Here is a 22,187-nt window from a genome sequence, read left to right on the forward strand (position 1 = left end):
CGTGGTGCACACTTTGGGAACTGCTGGGTTAAGCCCATAGACTCTTGAACTGACAGTTCAGATCTTGATTCCTGCTGTCTCCACAAACTTTGTTTTTTGCTTAAACGTTTGTGCCATTACAAAGAATGTCAAAGTTATCTAAGATGAGCTGAAATAGCAGTTTTCTTTTGCAGCAATGTGTTATTTTTTTCATTTGTTATTTGAAGAAGAGTAAAATTAGGTAAATTATAATGTAAATGATAAGCCAGTATTTTTGTTGACAGTACATCAAGACATATATTTAAAATACACCATGCCCCCAAAAAAATAACTACTCCCTGACCACCCTTTTCTCTCTTGTTTTATCTAGAAGTGATATAGATGCCAGTGTAAAGTCACCTATCGAGCCTCAGTGAGTTCTATTTTTTATTATGAATGTCATCAATGTGTTTTCATCCAGCTCAAGAGGGTCACTTGTGGCTAAGTGGTTAAAGTCTCAGCCTGATGCTTAAATGTTCTATTCCCACTGTCACTACGGTCATGAGCCTGTTTGAATTACTTCTTAGCCACTGAGAGCCTGATTCACAAAGGTAATTACACTTCTGAGAAAGTTATACTTTGGAGTAAGTTTAATACTTTCAATATTTATAAACTCCAAGTGTAAACTTACTACAAAAGTGTGAATTACATGTCTCTAACGCCAGAGTAAATCAGTAAATCAATTGGCTTACTCATGTGTATATGGGTGACATCCCTCCCTAAATCACTCTCTGACTTCCCATAAAACCCTCTTACTCCTCCCTAAACCCACTGCCCTATGTTCCTCTCACATTAACTAATAAAACCGTCATTTACGGGTGCAGAGACTCCACAGTCTTGGCATTGAACTCATAGAACTCGGAGCACACATAAGTATAAGTAAAAGTAAAACGTACATTTTGTAAGGCATTTTATACTCAATAAATACATTGAGTCCCTGGGAATGAGAATAGTTCATGGAGGCGGGGCGCCTCTGCCTCAATAACATACCTGGCCCCCGAGTATGAGGTCCCCTGGGACTCCTCCTATTTGACTTTGAATTCAGCACTAGGGAATGGATCCCTGGGGCCCCCTTAGGCTCAGGGTGGAGGGCTGTCCACTCCCTCTACTAAATAAATACATTGGCCCCTAGGGGGATGGAATCTCTGGGGCCACAAATAGCACGTGGAGGGTGGGGCATGCACCCCCCTTCCCTTCAATTGCATACAAGGCCCCAGGTAAAAGGGTCCCTGGGGCCAAAAATGGGCTCAGGGAGGGGAGCCCTACTCACAACCCACCCCATATATGATTAAAATAATGGTGGCTGCCATTTAGTTATTTTGTTTTTGTTTGCTGCTGTTCTGCAGGACTCCAGCGGTATTACTGCATTAACTGCAGACTTTTTATTTTTTTATTTTAGCCCATTCACAGGGCCTAAGGTGCAGGATATCCCATCACAACAGCGATGGATATCTTGTCTGCCCAAAAAAATCCCATTATTTCCTATGGGGTTTATATTTTGGCGGATGGGATATCCATCGCCATTGTGAGGGAGTAACCTGTCTGCGGGGATCTAAATCAAGCCCTAAGTCTGCAAGTTCGGTAATGGCTGCCAGCAAAATTTTTCTAATGTTTTCTAATGTTACCAGCAGCCAATCAGAGTTCTTGCTCTTGTGGGAGCATGTCTCTCTTTTGAGTGAACTGGGCCAAGCTAAAAAAAAGCTCGCTGGGTCAATCAGGACACCCTATCTTTAAAAAATTGGGTTTGAGGGACTTTCAGGAGAGGTCCTTGACCTCAACTGTCCAGATTTACAAATATATATGGAGCTTAATTTCTCAAAAACTACTTAACTAATTTATACCAAATTACAAAAAGCACAATTTGCAAACCAAGATCCAGTTTCCTGCCAAATTTGGTGTTATTCCGTTTTCCAGATTTTGTTTTAGTGCTTCTTAAAGAAGTCTATGGAAAATGCATGGGGATTTTGCATTGTGGGATCCCCCCTTTTTCTCGCCCACCCACTGAACGTTTCATGAAGATTTGTTAAACTGTGCCAAAGTTATTAGCAACACATAAACACATTTCTCATGGAAATGACTGTCACTGGATAAGATATATAATATATATACATATATATATATATATATATATATATATATATATATATATATATATATATATATATATATTATGGAGAGAGAGGTAGATTCACTGAAAAAACAAAGGGGTGTAATAGTTAGGTTGATGTTTTACTCACACAAAACTACAGAAATGCAACTGTTATAGTTATTCTTATAGTTATACTTATGTTAAGAAACTAAAATTTGTGGCCTTAAGTTACTTAATGGCACAAGTTATCATTTCTTCAGATTAGAATTCAGGTCAAGTATTATGTCCCAGATCTTTCAAAGACCAAGTCAGCACCATAAGATACATGGTATCTAAAACAGACATTGGTCTGTGTTATTTTGTTACACTAATTATGCAGTTATTATGGATCTTCAGCGGTCAGTGATATAAGGGTGATGTGACATGCCTTCCTGGAAAAAAATCAGGGTCAATTAAAATCAAACAGTATATAAAGTTATTTTCCTTACCCCTGCCATTTTAGTGAAATGAAACCCATGACAATTCACTTTGAGATTGTATGTCATAGTTATGTTTTCACCAACCCATACTGAGGATTTCTTCTGGTTTAGTAGTTAAGATAGATCACTGTTTGCTGTAGCATTAAGGTTCACATCCTGGTGTATTATTGATACATTCACAAGCGAAAAGTTCATAGGTTTCAACAAGAACATCTTAAGGATTTTTGGGGTCCTGGGCCAAACTTATTTTGGGGGCCCTGTTTGGAACACCTTTACATTTAAAACTCAATTTAAGCTCTTTCAAGCACTCTTTGGCCAGGTCACTGACAGTGCACAGGCACACTTGTCTAAATAAGAAATATGTTTACATCTAAAATTCAGGGATAATGGCATGTATTTTCAATATTGTTACACAGCAACAGCTCACTAATATTACTGCAAATAATCTCTGTGACATTCTCCCATTTCTCATATGTGAGGTCCTGTTTTGATCTAAAATACACTTTGCATGGATGTTGCATAGAAAATAAACACAACCTTGCTCTGAAAAATGGCTCTAATCTACTCTCACACACCACTAAAAATAAATGAAAAAGTATGTAAAGCAATACTGTTTAAGAATTGTTAAAGGTCATCAGGGCCAGGCTCTCCGCACAACAGAGTTGGTCCGATCAGGGGGCCCCCTGAAAGGCTGGGCCGCTGGGCCAGAGCCGACTTTGCCAATGCCCTAAAACGTCTCTGGGTTTCAAACTACAACAATATGTCTGTTTTTTTTCGTGAATAGGAAGCGAGCAAGAGAAAGAAAATAGTTGGAACAATATGCAAATATGCCTATGGCATTTTTTCTGAAATATGTTTTTCAAATATACCATGCCCCAAAAAGAGAGCGAGAGAGAGAGAGAGAGAGAGAAAGTGAGAGAGAGAGGGAGAGAAAGAGAGAGAGAGAGAGAGAAAGTTTGAGTGAGTGTGTGTGTGTGGGTGTGTGTGTGTGTGTGTCTTGCTTTCTAAAGTTTTCTAAAATGTTTTCTACCTGAACCACTACACTTGGTCAGTGTCACCTTCCCATAAAGCTTCCTTTCCCATCTCTCTATCCATACCAAATAATTTCTGTCTTATTTCCATGACACTTCATCACTCCAAAGCCACAATCATTACTGAGCTTCAAATGTGACAACTGGAAACTCACATTCATTTAATTCCCTTTTAATGAAATACCACAGTGTGGGATGTTTTCATTTCTTCGGGTTTTCCAATTGAAATTAAGTTAACGCATGATATTAGAACAAGGAATAGCTTTTTCAAGAATGTGACAGAGGAGATGACAATAAAAATGGAAAACAGGAGAAACAGGAATCCCATGGTAGTCGTTCCTTGAAACAACAAAAACATCCTGCGACTAAAGACTGTTTTCACACATTTTAGCAGCTAATTTTTCAAAGGAGTGTGCTATTCAATGAATTTACGGGTCGGAAAGTCACATCTTAGTTTGTCGTGTTGTAGGCTGTCGTGTCCATCCACGGGGTGGGTCCTGGGCATGTGCATTATTTCCATCCTACTTGTAAGTAGTTAGCTGGATCTGTAAGGGACTCATGTTCAGTCAGCACCTCTCGGAATCTAATTGCATTTATCTGTCTCACAGCAGATAACTTTGTTTTCTGGGGTTTTCGGATGCTCCAGGCACTCCTGTTTGTTAAGACATCCAAGTGGGGTACCTCCTAAAGGACAAAGGGGGGGAACAAAACAACAGGAGTTTTCATGAGTATTCGAGGCGAGATGGGCCAATGGCAGTTTTATTATTAGAAGGGGAAATGCGATACATTAAGGAAGATCAAGAAACAGAAAATGAACACAACAATATATAGAAATCCTGTATTGTTAAGCTGCGCAGCTTTGTAAGGGAAATCAACTCAAAGTGTTTTTTTTCTTTTTGAACATTTGAATGCCATGAGAGCTTTTGTTCAGGACTTTTGTCCCCATGCCTAGGTTTATCTACTGCACCAGTACCAGTATGCCCCAGACCCATAAGGGAACAACACCTCCAACCAACTAAATGAGGTGGCGTCCGTGTTGTGACCCTCTGAGTCTCTGTCCGTTTGTTCTAGCTATCGGCGTACATGCGCGATCCTCTTGTTATTGAAGCAAAAATCATGAAAAGGAGTAGACACTTTCTTTGGGTAAATTATTGCAGGGGAGCACGTTCTTCTGAGCCATGCATGGGTTATACTAGTTCCCACAGGGAGGATATGCTCAATAGGAAGTGCAAAGACCAGAGGTTCTGGTCAAACAGTGGAGGCTGGGAATATTGAATCCTAAATATCAACGAGTCACAATAACTTGACCACAATATCGAGGGACAAAATATCGAAAGGTAAGTTTCTATAAATTTCCTATACCGAATTCCACTTATACATAACTTTGTGATATGTATAAGGTATGTAGATGTGGAGTAAAGAATCCTTGTCTCCCTCTGCACACTTATCTGTTCGATATTTTATCCTAAAATATTGTGGTCACAACATTGTGACCAGTCGCTCTTTCGGATTTGCTATTCTCTTGTACAATCTGGCCAAAGGCCCTTGCAGGCCATAATAGGCCCAAACATGGAAAACATCACAGGAAGACGACCTTAACACCACCCTTTGCCTGGGCTGGAATCATTACTGGTATGCAAAACAAAGAAATAAGGTCCCATGTTCAATCAAAGCCAAGGTGAGAGAGAGTAAATGAAAGCAACAATAAGAAGGTTGTTAGAAATGGGGTCTCTGGTTGGCAGTCAGGTTACCCCCTGTCCAAGCAAGGACCCTCACTCTAGTCATGGTAAATCACACATAATCCAAATTATCCTGTGCCCACCCTCTGGTAGCAGGTTTAACTTAGAAGGCAATGTGTAAAGTATTTGTGCAATAAATCATACAATAACACAATATAGCACCACAAAAATACACCACACAGTGTTTAGAAAAATATATAATATTTATCTGGATAAATGCTGGTTAAAACGATTAAAGATGAAATAAGCAAATGTAGAGCTATCACTGAAAGTGATATAAAGTGTCTTAGAATTGAAATATTACTGTAAAAGCAATAAAAAGTGTCTTAAGTTCTCCTAGAAACAACAAGTGTCTATTGCAGGGCAAAGTACTTGGTTTGCGTTGAAAAATCCTTACAAGGGACTGCAGAGGAGGAGGTGTGTGGAAAATGGAAGGTGTGCGTCGGTTTCGTCCCTTCGCACATGGACTTGTGTCATTATTTTCCACGCGGGGAAGATGTTGCGTTGATTTCCGGCGCATGGATTTGGATCCTCTTCTGGTTGCGGGGTTTTCGGACGCGCCGGGGACGATGTGTGGAATCCTGGGTTTGCGGAGCGAAGTCACAGGTGCTGCGTCGATTCCGGTGGGCGATGCGTGGAATTTTCTTCCAAACAGTAGGCACTGGTTCGATTCCTCTCAGGAAGTCAGGCTGCGTTGTTCCGAGTTGGCTTGTGTCGATCCAATAGGGCCGTGCATCGAAGTTCCAGTCGCGTCACTGGCGCTGCATCGATCTTCTGTCACAAAGTTGGGCTGCGTCGTTCCGGACTCAGCGTGTGGTGAATTTTTCACCGCAAGCAGGCTGTGCATGGTTCTTGGCAGGTGGTGAATCAAATTTTCACCGCACAGGGATTCCAGTTGCAGGAGAGAAGTCTTTTTGGTCCTGAGACTTCAGGGAACAGGAGGCAAGCTCTATCCAAGCCCTTGGAGAGCACTTCTGCAGCACAGCAAGAGAGCAGCAAGGCAGCAGGGCAGAGTCCTTTTCAGAAAGCAGTCAGGTGAGTCCTTTGGGCAGCGAGGCAGTTCTTCTTGTCAGGGTGCAGGTTCTGGTTCAGGTTTCTTCTCCAGGAAGTGTCTGAGTTGGTAGGGCAGAGGCCCTATTTTTATACCCAAATGTGCCTTTGAAGTGGGGAGACTTCAAAGAGAGGCTTAGAAGTGCACCAGGTCCCATTTCAGTTGAATCCTCTCTGCCAGGGTCCCAGTAGGGGGTGTGGCAGTCCTTTGTGTGAGAGCAGGCCCTCCACCCTCCCAGCCCAGGAAGACCCATTCAAAATGCAGATGTATGCAAGTGAGGCTGAGTATCTTGTGTTTGGGGTGTGTCTGAGTGAATGCACAAGGAGCTGTCAACTAAACTCAGCCAGACATGGATTGTAAGGCACAGAAATATTTAAGTGCAGAGAAATGCTCTCTTTCTAAAAGTGGCATTTCTAAAATAGTAATATTAAATCCAACTTCACCAGTCAGCAGGATTCTGTATCACCATTCTGGCCATGCTAAATATGTCCTTCCTACTCCTTTCAGATCAACAGTTACCACTCACACAATGTATGAGGGCAGCCCCCATGTTACCCTATGGAGGGAGCAGGCCTCACAGCAGTGTAAAACGAATTTAGGAGTTTTACACTACCAGGACATGCAAACTACACAGGTACATGTCCTGTCTTTTGCCTACACAGCACCCTGCCCTAGGGGTTACCCAGGGCACACCTTAGGGGTGACTTATATGTAGAAAAAGGGGAGTTTTAGGCTTGGCAAGTACTTTTAAATGCCAAGTCGAATTGGCAGTGAAACTGCACACACAGGCCTTGCAATGTCAGGCCTGAGACAAGGTTAAGGGGCTACTTAAGTGGGTGGCACAGTCAGTGTTGCAGGGCCACTAGTAGCTTTTAAACTACAGGCCCTGGGCACATATAGTGCAATCTACTAGGGACTTATAAGTAAATTAAATAGCTCAATTGGGGTTGATCCAATGTTACCATGTTTAAAGGGGGAGAGCATAAGCACTTTAGCACTGGTTAGCAGTGGTAAAGTGCGCAGAATCTAAAACCCAGCAAAAACAGTATCTCAAAAGTGGAGGGAGGCAGGCAAAACGTTTGGGGTGACCACCCTAAGTTTGTCAGGTCTAACAAAGGTAAAAACAGTTCCTTTTTGTTATGTGCAGTCTAAAATGATCTGATTGTCAGAAAGTTGTGTACTTTACACTTTACCTTCGTCCAACCTTCGCCATGTTTAATGTGTCCACTCGCAAACTTTTTTCTTTTTCAATAACAACCTCCCAAAGCAGGAATTTCTTATCGAAAAACAAACTGTTAATGGTTCTGGTGGGCTCAGAGTTTTCTCTCAACCTATATGGTTGTGGGCCTTATTTCCTTTTCGAGAGAGCTAGACTTATCCTTGTGGTACCAAACAAGCAAAGTGTGCATTGGAACGTTCACACTAAATCAGGTGGACTTTCTGATGTAGTTTGACTGATGCCCTTTTGGTGGATTAGCTGTCAGTCAAAAAATGTCATCAGCAGAACCAGTTGAGGTTCCACCTTCATTCTAAAACTGGCCACCTGGATTCCAAACAGAGTGGAGGGAACTGCAAGGTTGGCAAATGGGACATCCACTGCTCTTTGGCAGACCCCCACATACATGAAACACAACATGACTAATTGCACTTCTTCTTTCAAGCTTTGATGCAGAAAGGTATATCCTTGCTTCCTGTTGATGAAGGAGTTCATCTCTAGACTGTTTGTCTCACTTAAAGATGTATGACAGCACCCAGCTATGCACAAGTCACAGATCCTGTAGCTTACTAGCCCCTAATACCTGGAACACAGAGCCAATGTACTAAGGTGAAGTCACAAAACACTTGGTGTTCCTTTCACACTGACTGGCTTGCGAGATAATCTTCATTTTGTGCTGTTACTGATGTAGTACTCAGTCACAGGACAACATGTCAATTTGCAGGGGTTCACCAAACGTCTGCCTCCATAATATTCATGGGGCAGGCGTGCCTTTGTGCCTCTCTGATGATGCAAAGGTGGGGATGGAGTCCTGCGCAGAAGAGCAGACATCCATCCCTGCAGATATATTCTTATAATGCACATTTGTTTGAAGGGACGGGTTCTGCTTTTAAAAATAAAAGTCAGCATTCAGGGAATGTCATGTTGTCCTTTGTCCTATGGCCCACATTTCTAGTCCCGAGGTGCTGCAGTCACTATTCAGATTGTGGATGCTAGACCTCGGGGAGAGCTTCCACTTTGCCAATAAGATACCACCCCATGTAAGGTGCCGCTATCTTTTCATTTGTTGTAGCTCCAAATGATGACTGCAATTGGTACTGTACCCAGTAAAAAATTATAGTTTGCAAGTCAGAAAAACATTTCTGATTTGCAAAGCACATTCGTACATTGTAACTAGCTTTGTTGCAGTTGCAACACCTTTGATTTTGCGACTCGCAGTCCTTGCATACGCGAAAAACATAGTACATCAGAGCTCCACATACATGTTCCCTGCATGCTAGTGAATATGACAGTCTTTTCAGAAATACATCAAACTGGGATGTTTCCAAACCAGACCTCTTTTTGAGTTCTTCCTCTGGTTGGTACAACATGCTGCACTTGAGAAATTATTTAAATGTAGCACTATATGAGGCCTGAAATGATCATGGCACAACATCCTGCCATGTTCTTGTTGCACTGGCTTCCGATTAAGCAACCTGTGACCTTCTAATTACTGGTTTGCAGCTATCATCAAGGATTAGGGCAAGTTCCGGATCTATCCAGGAAAGCCAGATCCATGCCAGGTTTTTGTGACTTCTAAATGAGAAAAGAGAGCTAGCATTAATATATGGCAGAAATATTTACATATTCGTATTTAGCCAGAAGGTTCTGGTTCCTCTCAAGCAGTACTGTGGTGGTTCAGCCGGTGAGAATTAGATAACAGAAATGTAATTACCATGCCACTCAAAGGCATGTGTTTGGAGAATGAGAATCTCTTTCTGTCATGGTAAAAAAGTCAATAATTTCACTTTTCGATCCCTTGGAATTTATCAATTTTACAAGAGTCTGTACAGTGTCTGCCAATCCCAGGCCCCAATACCAAGTATTGAAAGGCTGTGTCTTCACTTTCAGTGTTGTTCCTAGTTTCCTAGTTTTCTACAACTATTTCCACAGTAGGTGAGAACAGAAGCGTGGAAATGAAAGCTAGATAATTCAAGAGTGGAACATTGTAAATTAGCTGTTTAGAGTGCAGAAGGTTTGCCCAGTTACAAATATGTACCATTTTGACATTATGAATAATTATGTATGAATCCCCTAAGTCTTGGTAATGTCTATCTAATTTAGCGAATCACATGGTGAACTGCAAGCCTTGTGAAAAGTCGGCCCATTTCTCCAAGAATTAATTAAAGTCATTCATCTAAATTTTTCTAATGGTGGTAGCTGGTTTCATGTAGGGATTCTAAGCTAGTTTTTTAAAAAAATGCTTACATTAAAAAAAAAATTCTCTTTTGATTAAAGGGTCTGGGGGTATGTCAAATTTCATAATTCATATTTTCTGTGCTCAGTCAGGAATTCTAAAACACATTTACTTATATGCACCGTGGAGGTCACCATAAACATACACTAATGTGCCTGTTGTGCCAGCAGTAGGGTTTCAGAGGACAGGCAGAAAGTGTTATGAAGGATACTCTTGGTAGCAAGTATACATTAATAACTTTTCTTCATGCATCCCATTAATCTTTGCTACTGAGTGACCACGCTGTAGTCATCAATTTTCTCCTTGTATGATTGCAGTGGTAATGGGCAACCTCACAGAACATTCTCAGAGCACACCAGCCATTCAGTTGGTTAAGGCATTCAATGTACATAATCCAAAGAAATATTTCTCTTTGCAAGAATAATGTTAAAATTAAAATGTACTCATTTATTAATCAAAGTTAACAATTTATCTCCACAGCTATCCACTTCAGTAATTCACAGTGCCACCCTACGTGTTCAGAGCGGGTCAATCAATCAATCAGGTATTTATAAAGTGCAGTTTATCCTCCAACAGGTCTCAAGGCGCTGGAGGGAGGATGCGGATCTCGCCACGGATCCTGGCATTGTGTAGTCTGGTGCAGAGGATGGTGTGGGTGACTGTGTCAATGGTGGCAGAGAGTGCCAGGAGGAAGAGGGCTGCTGTTTTGCCGTGGTCGAGGAGGGTGCAGAGGTCATCTGTTGCTATGAAGAATGCGGTCTCTGTACTATGGTTGCTCCTGAATCTGGTTTGGAGGGGTCCAGGATGTTGTTGGTCTTGATGAGTTCGGTGAGCTGAACGCTGATGGCCTTTCCAATTACTTTGACTGGGTAGGGGAGCAGAAAGATGCGCCTGTCGTTTTTTAGGTCCATCGGGTCAGCAGAGGGTTTATTCAAGAGAAGGTTGATCCCCGTGTCTTTCCAGTCTTTCGGGAATGTGGCGGCCTCAATAAAGGAGTTGATTGTGCAGCACTGTTCAGGAACGATGGTGGTGTCAACTTGGTTGAGGACTTGGTGGCGTCAGGGGTCCGAGGGGACCCCGGAGTGGATTGATTTCATGATCTTGAGGGTGTCTTCCATGTTGAGGGGGATCCAGTGGTGTAGGTTTGGCAGGGGGGTGGAGTCTTTAGGTGCAGTGGCAATAGGTGAGGTGGGTGGGTCTTGGGTGGTGAATCCATCATAGATGTCCTGGATCTTGAGGTGGAAGACAGTGGCAAGGTTGTTTTAGAGGTCCCGGGAGGGAGGGATGTCTGTGGTGTCTGTGCTGGGTTTGGTGAATTCTTTGACCATGGTGAAGAGTTCCTTGCTGTTGTGGGCATTGACGTTGCCATATATGCGTTCCTGAATGGCCAATTTCCTTACTGTTCTGATGAGGAGGTGGTGCGCAGTGACAGTGGTTTTGAAGGCTTTTTGGTCGGCGGTGTTCTTGCTGCTTCTTCACTTTCTCTCGAGTCATCTGCAGGTGCACATGGAGTCTTGGAGATCAGGGGAAAACCAGCTGGTTTTCTTGTGGTGTTGATTGCTGGGGGATTTTCTGAGGGGGTCCAGAGTATTGGCGCAGTCTGAGATCCATTGTTGGAGGTTATGGGCTGAGGAGAGCTTGTTCAAGTTTCTACGGGGTGGTGATGGGCATGGTGGTGTTCGGTGTTCTTGGTGAAGGAGAAGTGGGCACAGTGGTGGTCGGTCCAGTGTAGTTCAGAAGTGTGTGAGATGGAGATGTTGTTGCTGATGGAGAAGACGGGGTCAAGGGTGTGTCCTGCTGAGTGGGTTGGGTAGTTGACCAGTTGTTTGAGTGTGAGGGTGGTAAGGTTCTCTAGTAGGGATGAGGTGTCCTGGTCGCTGACATTGTCCAGGTGGAAATAGAGGTCCCCAAGGAGGATGTAATTCATTAAAGTGAGGGTGTGGGGTGCGATGAAGTCAGCTATGGAATCGCTGAAAGGAGGGAGGGGTCCGGGCAGTCTGTAGATGAGAGTGCCACGGAGGGTGGTGTTTGGGTTGGTCTGATTCTGGAAGTGGAGGGGTTCCATTCCGGGACAGTAGTTGTCAAAGCTGGTCATTAGGTGGAGGCCGTTTTTGTGGATAATGGTAACACCTCCTTCTGATCTGTTGATGTAGTTTTGTTGATGTTTTGTAGCCATTAAGAATGGCGGTGGCATTATCTGGGGCTGAGGTGTTGGTTTTCCAGGTTTCAGTGAAGAAGGCAATGTCTGGGGTGATGGTGCTGAGTAGGTCCTAAATTTCTGCAGCCTGTCTGACGAGGGAGCGGGTGTTGAGTAGCATGCATTTGGGATGTTCGGGAGGGCGCTTGCTGGGTGGGTCTGGTGTGCAGAGACAGGTGAAGGTGCAGTTGCAGCAGAAGAACTGGCTCTGTGTGTTCATAGGCAAGGCGGCCAATGGTGGATACTCAAGTGTTGAGGGCGTGGAGAGTGCTGATGTCACACCGTCAGATATTGCAGGAGCCAGGTTCCTTGGTGATGGGCACAGTCCAGGTGCAGATGGGCACAGACGGGCTTACCACTGGTGCGACTTTGGCACGCCAGAGGTGCGGCTGCACAGGGGCCACCATTAAGAAGGGTAGGGAGATGGGATGCAAGAGGTGGGAAACACTGCACTCAGAGGGGGGGATGGGGCTGCAGGGGTGAAGCAGGGGCAGGAAGGGGGGATGAAGGAACAAAGGCAAACAGAATAAGATCAAAGGCAGAATGAAAGTCAAAAAATGAAAAAGCAGAAAAGAGAGACAAAAAGCAGAAATCAAAAGGAAAAAGCAGGAATAGCAGAAAGGAGACAGAGACAGACAGAGGCTCACCACTGGGCCACCAGGGATGAGGTGCAGGCAGGAGCCTGCGGGTGGTGGAGGGTCATCAACTCACCTGAGCAGAGCTCATGGAACAGTGCAGGGGGCAGCCGCACACTGGTGGAGCTGCATGTTTGGGAGTGGCAGACGCTGACCGGAGGCCAGTTTAGCACAAGGAATGACATAAGGGGGAGGAGTGCTTGCCAACTGGGATGACAACACATGAAGTACTTTTGTTACTTTTAGAGGCCTGTGGTTTTATTTGAGTTTCTTCATTTTGGCTCAGTCTTAGCACTCTGGAGCCAGGTGTCACCATACTGACATTGAGCGTGTCCTGCACATCGCAATTTTCATGATGATGCAAAATATTTTGCACATGTAAACACACAGCTGTATGAACATGATCAAATTTTGTTTGACTGTTTATGTCAAACTTTAGTTGAATATTGCAAAACAAGCTACTAACCAAACATTATATGTATCTTACACAACAGCAGATCCTCCGCTATGGCTTTGCCCCCCCCCCCACCAGCAGCAGCAGTTGCAAATTGAAATCTAATGAGTATTATCCTTTTCATTTTTCAGGGGACCGAGCCATGGGGGATGACAGGGATGGAGAGGGAGTGGTGTGCGCTCACCTCAGTGCACACGTGTGTTTGGCCGGCCATCTCGGGATGGTCAAACACGCATGAGCATTGGGCTGGCTCCAACCCGGCACTGTGTTGCTGCTTTGGGGAGAGCAGGCACAGGCTCCTAGTCTGCCTGTTAGCGCAAAGCTAGGATGCTCAGGCCAATTCTAACATTGCTCTCATGCTGCCAGCAGCGTGAGAGCAACATTAGGACTGGCTGCAGGGCAGGCTGGGGGCCTGTGGCAGCAGTGACTGAGTGGAGGCAGAAGAGCGGCGCAACAGTGGTGATGTGGCGGGTCAGGTAATTTTTGTTTTATTATTTGTAATGTTGTTATTATTGTTTTTTGCCCCCCGCCGCTTTGCCCTGACAGAAGCTTCCCCTGATTTTACAATTAATAATCTAATAAATACTTCTGTATGATTTTGATGAGTACTGCATCTGAAAAATATTATCACTCCCATCACATGAGATTTAGATGTTAGACTGACTTTCCTACCATTACACTAGGTGGTCCTCTGTTATGGTTTCAGAGTGCATGGCATAGGTTTAATTGAGGTCACGCTGAGGAAATCACATGGGTTGCACATAAAAGCTATGGTGCTTATTTAGAATTTGGTGGATGAGACCTGCTGTCACATATGTGACGGATATCCCCCCTGCCATATTTCAGGGGACATAGGCCACAATGCACTTCTGAAACAGCAGAAGAGATACCTGCCACATTTTCGGTCTGCCAAACTCTAAATACTGCCTTATTCAGGTTTACACAAAGTATCATTCGGTGCCCAACAACTGGTACTTTATTCCTTTAGCATGTCATCAAGAATAACCATGATGACGAGCAGAGGATACATTGCACAACACATTTCAAATTATATAAATGCAAAGTGTAACCATTTATTATTTGACTTACTTGGACAATGGCATTATTGATATTGTTTTGCTAACTAAACATGCATTAACAGCGTTCTGGGTTACTAGTTTCACAAATCTGGTTCCAGTAACTGGCTTAAGTAACTACTTCTAGAGATACCCGTTTAGCAAGCAAGAGCATCGAAACACAAGAACTTAAAAGGGTTATCCGGAGACTGATGTTACATGTTTCAATACCCAAGCCAACATCATAAAAAATAGAACATTCTGCAATGCCTTTTGTTAAAGAATGCTAGCGATCCTGGACGGAGTAAAGGTACCTGTACGTTTTCTTTACACTGATGGCCCTTTTAAGGGAAAATGGCAACGCTAACGTTTGTGATACTACTATACTTGTTGTTGCTTCTATACTCAATACTCTGGGGGTCATTCTGACCGCGGTAAAGCCGCAGTCGCACCGCCGCGGCCGGCGGTTTTCTGCCGTTTCTGCCCCGGCGTTGATAATCCGCTAGGGCAGCGCTGCAAGCAGCGCTGCCCTGGGGATTATGACCCCCTTACCGCCAGCCTGTTTCTGGCGGTTTTCACCGCCAGGAAGAGGCTGGTGGTAAGGGGTGTCCTGGGGCCCCTGGGCAGTGCAGGGGCCCCCTAACAGGGCCCCTGCCATCTTTTCACTGTCTGCACAGCAGACAGTGAAAAGTGTGACGGGTGCAACTGCACCCGTCGCACGGCCGCAACACCGCCGGCTCCATTCGGAGCCGGCTCCTGTGTTGCGGCCTCATTCCCGCTGGGCCGTTTGCGCCCGCCAAGGTCGGAATGACCCCCTATGTTCCTTTGCTGAATCTATTCACATGATCTGTGTCTTAGCTCCTCCATTTCATTGCAAGAATGGTTTTCCATCAGTTCTTCAACTGAGAAACAACTCTTCAATCCAGACTATGCATGAATACATATTCTCTTCTGTTCCTCAATTGTACAACAATGATTTAATTTCATAATAACAGGAGCCTACTTTGGGCAAAGCAGACTTCTCCAGCCTTGCAGGTTCTTTCGCCAATCGGGCAAGGTTCTTGAAGGCATGGATTTACACTCCTGCATATTAGAGCTTCAGATTCACCTGTAAAACAAATAACACAATGGTTACTAATGTAGGCTTTCCTTGATACTGAAGGACCTATCACATCACCATACATGACATCCATAGTATTACATAAGTGGTAAGCTGTGAAACTAGCTCCCGGATTTACTAAGAGTCCATACAACATGGGGCAGAAAGCAAATGTGCTGCACTGTGGGAACTGGAGAGAGCAGATCTGCACCATATACAGCCATATACATAGACATGGCCATGGCTCACTTCTGGTCTTGCTATGCATCTGTGCACTTTGTACAGCCATGAATCAACGCAGGCACTTTTGTGACATTGTGCAAGACTGTTTCTTTTATGTATTTGTCAAACATGCAAATAGGAAAAAAACTAAGACAAAAAAGATATTTCTCCTAGTTACGCCACCCTCAGGTAGGCAAAGACTTTTGGTGTAAAATCTATGTCTACAAGTCTTTGAAGTTATGGATTTGCATTAAAACCCATGGGTGAATGCACTGGGACACCCATGTGCCAACCATGGAACACTTGTTTGACATAAAGTAACACAAGGCAGCGCATTTTGCTATATTGTGCTATATTGTGAAAATCACTATTTTGATTCTCATATCATGCAGCTGTTGGTGCATTAATCACCAAAACCTGCATGTTTTTTTCCCAGAAACTCATAATATGTGCCAGATATGACACCCAATAAATAAGCTACCCTGTGGTATCATTAGTTATCAGGTGCAATAAATTGCACCTGTACTCATAATCAGGCCCTAAAAGTTTTCCCTATTGCAGAGGAATTTTTCTTCCCATGCAATTATGGACTTTGTCCATCTGTTGCTTACTTTACCATCTGCTGCATAGTTTGAAGACATTAGCAATAAATAGTTTCTAGTTCAAACGATTCAAAAGTTATTAATATCTCTCCATATTGCATGCAAAGCCTTACATGACACTTTAATGGTTTTATTTAATTTCACACAAACGAATCCTTCCGTCATAGACATTTGGTCTCAAAGTATCAGTCACTTCAAGATGACACTCTAGCTTCTGAAGAATCCCAAACATCTTACATTTCATTTTAAGTTCCAATATGCTGACAACTAAAGAGCTTCCTAGTGAGACACACATATATTTAATCTGAATGTGCAATCATTTTTTTTAAAGTTGTTTCTTAATTTGAAGAGGTTTCATAGGCCATACAGTGTGATGCTGCAGGTCTAAGCCAAATTTCATAGCATGTTTATAGTTTTATTTCTTAATAAATCTATGCTTGAAGATCCAATGTGTAGCCGTGTAAAAATGTGAACAGATTTACATAATAATGCCACAAAATGTGTTGCATAATAGTCCTTTAATTGCTTAATATGATCCATAATTAGCATTTTCTTTTTATGTTACGTTATGTGGATTTGAAGAGCATGGCTAATCACTAAGAGGGTATCTAGGCACTGAGTAGGCCATGCCTGATTGGGGACAAGGAGATAATGGCTGTTTCCTCTTGAGGCTCCTTTGGAAGTCCATGAGGAATGGAGGAGTTTCAGGTCTTGGCTGCAAGGTACGAGAAGAAGCATCCTCCACTTCTGGTCTTCTTGATGTGAGGGAGGTGTGCTCTTGCCTGGGACACAGATCAAAGGTGTCTGGTGGGTTGGTAGAAGTTGAGGCAGTATTTGAGGTAAGCTGGACATGTGTTGTAGAATGCTTTGTAGGTGTGGGTGAGTAGCACAACTTACATCTTTCCTGCACTGGGAGTGAATGGAGATTGTTGAGGTGTGGAGAGATGTGGTTATTTTGCAGGATGTTCAGGATGAGTTCTGAGGCAGCATTCTGAGTGGTTTGGAGTTGTCGTAGAAAATGGGCTGTGATTCAAAAGTAGAGTGCGTTTCTGTAGTCAAGTCTACTTGTGATAAGAGCCTGGGTGACTGTTTATCTGGTACTAAGTGGGATCCACTTTAAAATCTTGCTTCACATTCACAGGAAGTGGAAGCATGAGGAGGTGGGTGTTGGCCTGTATGCTCATGGAGAAGTTGGTGTCCAGGATGGACCCACCATTCTTGGCATGGTCCACAGGGGTGGATGGTGGGCCAAGTTCAGAGGGTCACCAAGAGGCTTCCCGGGGGGAGTAGTTGTTGCTGAATATAAGGACTTTGGTTTTGTCTGTGTTGAGCTTTAAGCAGTTGTTTCTTCATTCAAGCAGCGACGTTGCTCGCTCAGTTGGTGAAATCTGCTTTGGTGGTGCTGGATAAGTCAGCGAGGGAGAGGATGAACTGTATGTCATCTGTGTAGGATACTATGTTGATGCCATGGGTTCTGACGATGTCCCCGAGGGGTGTCATGTAGATGTTGAAGAGTGTTGGGTTGGGCAGCGATTCTTGAGGGACTTCGCAGATGAGGTTCTTGGGTTCTGAGGTCTAGCAGGAAGTCTAACTTATTGAGTTCTGTCCGTGAGGAAGGAGGATGTGCACTTCAGTGCCAGTCCACAGACATCCAAGCTTTCTTATGAGTGAGTTGTAGGATACCATATCGAAAGCTATGTAGAGGTCAAAGAGCATAAGTTAGGTAGATTCTTCTTGGACGAGGATGCTTCTGATGTCATCAGTGGCTGCAATGAGGGCTGTTTCTGTGCTGTAATTGTGCAGGTCCATGGCACCACAATCTGAAGCACAAACCCGCTTACTAATAGCACCGGTTGTTAAAAGAAATCAAAATACCTGCCTCTTTCTTTCCTCAGTAGTGTTCTCTGAAACTATCATCCCATGGAAGTCTCTAAAATCTAATTCTAAAATACAGTAAATATAGGATATAAGAATTCGATCAGCAAATAGCAGGTCTTGAGCTGTCTGATCCCAGTATATAATTGTGGTTACCAAAGCTTCTCAACTCTGAAAGATGAGACCTGGGAAATTTGCGTCTCCTGCTGCCTTAAAATAAACGTTCCAATAGAATGCTAAGTGATTCTGAGTAGATAAAGAAATAATTATTTAGAGCAGTTGAGTATTTCACCTTTACTTAAATTCCAAATAATATCCACTCTTTACCTCTTTTTCACACTTTTTGTGCTCATTTGTGGAAGCCATCATGCTGCCGACCCAAACAATAGCGTACTTAGCTGTTTCATGGCCCCCCTTGCACAGCACTCTATGAGACACCTGCATGTACACAACATTATACTGATAAGATGCAAGAAGGGATTTGTCTGTCAAAGTTTCCCTGTTGTAAATATCATGGTCCATATCCCTTAAAGTGAGCACTAGCAGTGCTAAGACCAATTATTGCCACAGTTTTAGGCTGACCTACTTGGAAACCTTACTAGTAATGGTTACCGGGAATCAATCCAATTGGAAAACCCCTTGGAAAAGGAAGAGCAGATGACTAGAATCCTCTAATCAGAAACTAGTAAGGCATTAATCTGCATGAAGATGACAGTAATCCCTCTATTAGGCAGAGGATAGAAGATTACTAACAGTGAACCGTACAACTATGACTGTGCCCTGCGAGCTATCAAAATATTGTGCATAACATGCTTTTTATCGTAAACACATACATTTACATAAACACTTTTAAACATAGCTGATATGAGAAACATGACGGGCTTTAGCCCTATTACTGACAGCAGATAACATGGTTACACAATATGGGATAGCACCATGTATCAGACAGGTTTTAAAAAGGCACTTTATTGAATCCAGGGCTACTTTACCTTTTCCAGGGTCCCACCCCCCTCCTACACCTAGCCTGTCCAATTCCACTCCTAATACTTATTTTCCCACAACCAATATTTCTATTATCACTCCTCATATATTATCCCTCCCTCACAGCTTTTATTCTATTTATTTGTCTTTATAATATATTTTACATACCTGTATGGTGCTCAGTAAACTAGGCATCAACCACCTTAACGAAAAAGCCATGTGACCATTGATCAGTGTCTACGCTCCAGCTCAAGTAAGTGAACAGGAACTTTTAGAGGCTTCCTAAAGCTCGTAATGCTGGAAACATTGTTAATTTCTGATATTAGGCCATTTCATTCCCTGAGACCTAGGATCGCAAGCACTGTCCCTTTTCCACAGTAAATAGGTCAGTTGAATTGCTAGGAGTACTAATTAGGACAAAGTGAATGTTCTAGCAAGATAATATTCATGGTTATTTTCTTTTACTATAGATATGTGACCTGGCCTACGGGACTGTAATATCAAATATACTTTAAAGCAAATCCTCTCGCGCAGTGGCAGCCAGCACTATAATCTTATTCCTTCTTAGACACTTTCATTTTTTCAGATGTTTATATTAAACAAAGTGGTAATGTCCTGTCCTTCCTGAAGACGAATCATTTAGTATATGGGGAGACCCCATCAATAAGTGTTTGCTTCTGACCCCTCTGATCATACCCCCTCTTGTCCTCTGCTAACTTCAAAACACTGTGCTTAGACTAACTTTAAAACTTTCCTCACTTTGTAAGTGTGCAGTATTGTGCAGCACACATGCAAAGTTGGAAAAGTCTGGGGAAATAAAAACATTTCTCCGTCTCTGCTGCTGCCTTGAGGAAGTATAATTGTTTTGGTGCAAAGCCAAATCAATTAATTAAATTTAATGTAATTAATTTGTTAATTAATAGTGCCCTGCTCAAATTCCACTGGTGGTAGTGTGGGAATGTCCATAGTGCACCCATAGAATGCCCTCTAGACGTAAATTAATGCAAACTGTTATTTCTGTTACTCTGAGGCATCTTTCCAAAACGTAAATAACAAATCTACATTTCGTAACAGTTTGGGGGGAGTCTCTTTGGCGGAACTTGCACCAGTGCAAATTGTTTGTTGAGAAATCTGACTCTCTGTCTTCGAAAGTGCCATATCGTCTTTCGACTGTATTCGCGCTACAGAAGTCTTCAAATAAAAAATATAAAGTAAGACAATTGTGACATGTGAAATGTATGACATTGTTACAATGTAGTAACCATTTAAACGTTTGACTGACATTATGCAACAAAGTGCATATACAGTGAACTAGTGGTCTATGCGGTAGGGAGAGCCAGAAGTAAGAGTGTGTGTGCAGCAAGTCAGAATAAGAAATACAGCTACTTGTTCAGTTGCAAAGCATAATGAAACCGATCTGTCTTTGTAAATCTGAAAATACCACTTCTAGACATATATCGCCTTTCTTGACGTATTTTACTAAATCAAAAAAATGTTACAACATTATTTCGTATTTTTCCTTAATGATGCAATATAAAACCTCAAACCGGGGTTCTCTATTTGCACCTTTGTATGGCTGCAATTTTATTATTGTTGCAAGAAAGAGTGAGTATATTTTGTTAATAAAAAATATATGATTATTACATTGCAAGCTTAATCGTCCAAGCTGGCCTTAGCACTGTTGGTGCTAAAGGCAAACTTTAGCTCATTTGAAGGAAAAACAGGTGGAATGCCAGAAAATAGCGTACACTTGAAATAGTTTTCCTGCTAAACAAGGTGTACTGGTTTAAGAAAAAAAGGTGAACATATAGATGCTCAGAATAGCTGGATGAAGAAATATGATAACATGTTGACTGGATTCAAATATTACCTGCAAGCACAGAGATCAGGAAGGCGAGAAGAATGAGGCCTGCGGTTTTCATCTTGAACGCTTGATTTCCTTCCGGTTTAGAGCCTTGCTTTTGCTTCTCAATATTAAAGTGGAACAGGTGTTGCTTCTTATATATCAACACGTAGCCCTCAAGCGATGATGTCACAGGATCTTAGTCATAGATCAATACTGAGCAATACTGTATGATTCCATAATTGCATTTTTTAGGCGTGGCAGCCGCGGGTACATTTCAACACGGTTTCAACGCTGTTGAAACCAATAAATGTTTCAACAACACGGAACACATTGTGACGCCGCTTTGAATCTCCCATCTGCAAAGTTGGCTCACTTCATGTTAAGCAATATATTTTAGTAATTTGTCATAGTTAATTGAAAGGATGACAAATGCACACAAATGTACATAAAGGGACAGATCGAAAGACACAAGTACATTCCGACCTCATTCCTCTTTATTATCAAAGTCCTTTCCAAATGAGGTTTGGTACATCCTGTACGCCTCTAAACAGGCCAGCGCTTCAACTGGAAGTAAAGGGAAAAAACGAAACTGAAGCCCTCTTTTTTGAAAAACAAATGCCTTCCCACACCAACTTTCAGTAGCCTCCTCCAATGCAAAAACTCCTTTTTTGCCAATCTTCTTTAAAGAGAGACGTGCTGCGCGATGATGTCGAGCAATGTAAGGTTTTCCTTTTAATTATACTAATTGCCATCTTTTCTTCTCAGGTGACAGACCTCAGTAAAAAGAAAGTGCCAGGAGCTTTACTGAATTGGTTTCTTGATTAGAACGTTGTGCCAAGAGTTCAAGGCAATGTTGGACGCTAGTGCTCCAAAGAAACTATTTGCAAGGAGGCACATCTTGAGGAGGCTGTCCCTTGGATACAACACAGACATTTTATCTTAGCTGTGGGCCCTCGTGGCGCCTGTTTGCATATTCCAGTTTGCCACTGCCATCAGCAGCACCCCAGACATTGTAGCCTGACCTTTTCAGTTCAGGTCTCTGCATGTTTGCCTAAGGTCAGTGTCTTCGTTTTCTTAAAAACATATTTTATTGATTTCATATTTCATAGTACATAGCCAACGTTTCGGTGGAGTACACCATAGCAGAGTGCAACTTCACATAAATGTTTTGACATTATTAAGAAGCTTTTAATCAATGGCAAACAACTGTACAAAGTCTGGACAGAATCACAGCGACATCTGCCCTCCTCCATACTAATCTACGGACATGGTCATTGGTGTCCAGTTTACCAGAGTCCCTCTTTACTCCGACTTGTTTCCTTTCTGATATTACCACGTAATTGTAAAAGGATTATGATCACT

General features: G+C 42.7%; 1 long non-coding RNA gene across 1 annotated transcript; it reads right to left on the reverse strand.

Moving 5' to 3' along the window:
• Nucleotides 1–3,773: 3,773 nt before the first annotated feature.
• LOC138292924 (uncharacterized) lies at nt 3,774–20,949 on the reverse strand. The gene is made up of 3 exons (XR_011202844.1): nt 20,850–20,949; nt 15,204–15,308; nt 3,774–4,301 (listed from the first exon to the last, which is right to left on the reverse strand). It is a non-coding gene; the product is annotated as an uncharacterized lncRNA (long non-coding RNA).
• Nucleotides 20,950–22,187: the final 1,238 nt, after the last annotated feature.

Source organism: Pleurodeles waltl, chromosome 4_2, assembly GCF_031143425.1.
Source record: "Pleurodeles waltl isolate 20211129_DDA chromosome 4_2, aPleWal1.hap1.20221129, whole genome shotgun sequence".
NCBI classification, from domain to species: domain Eukaryota; kingdom Metazoa; phylum Chordata; class Amphibia; order Caudata; family Salamandridae; genus Pleurodeles; species Pleurodeles waltl.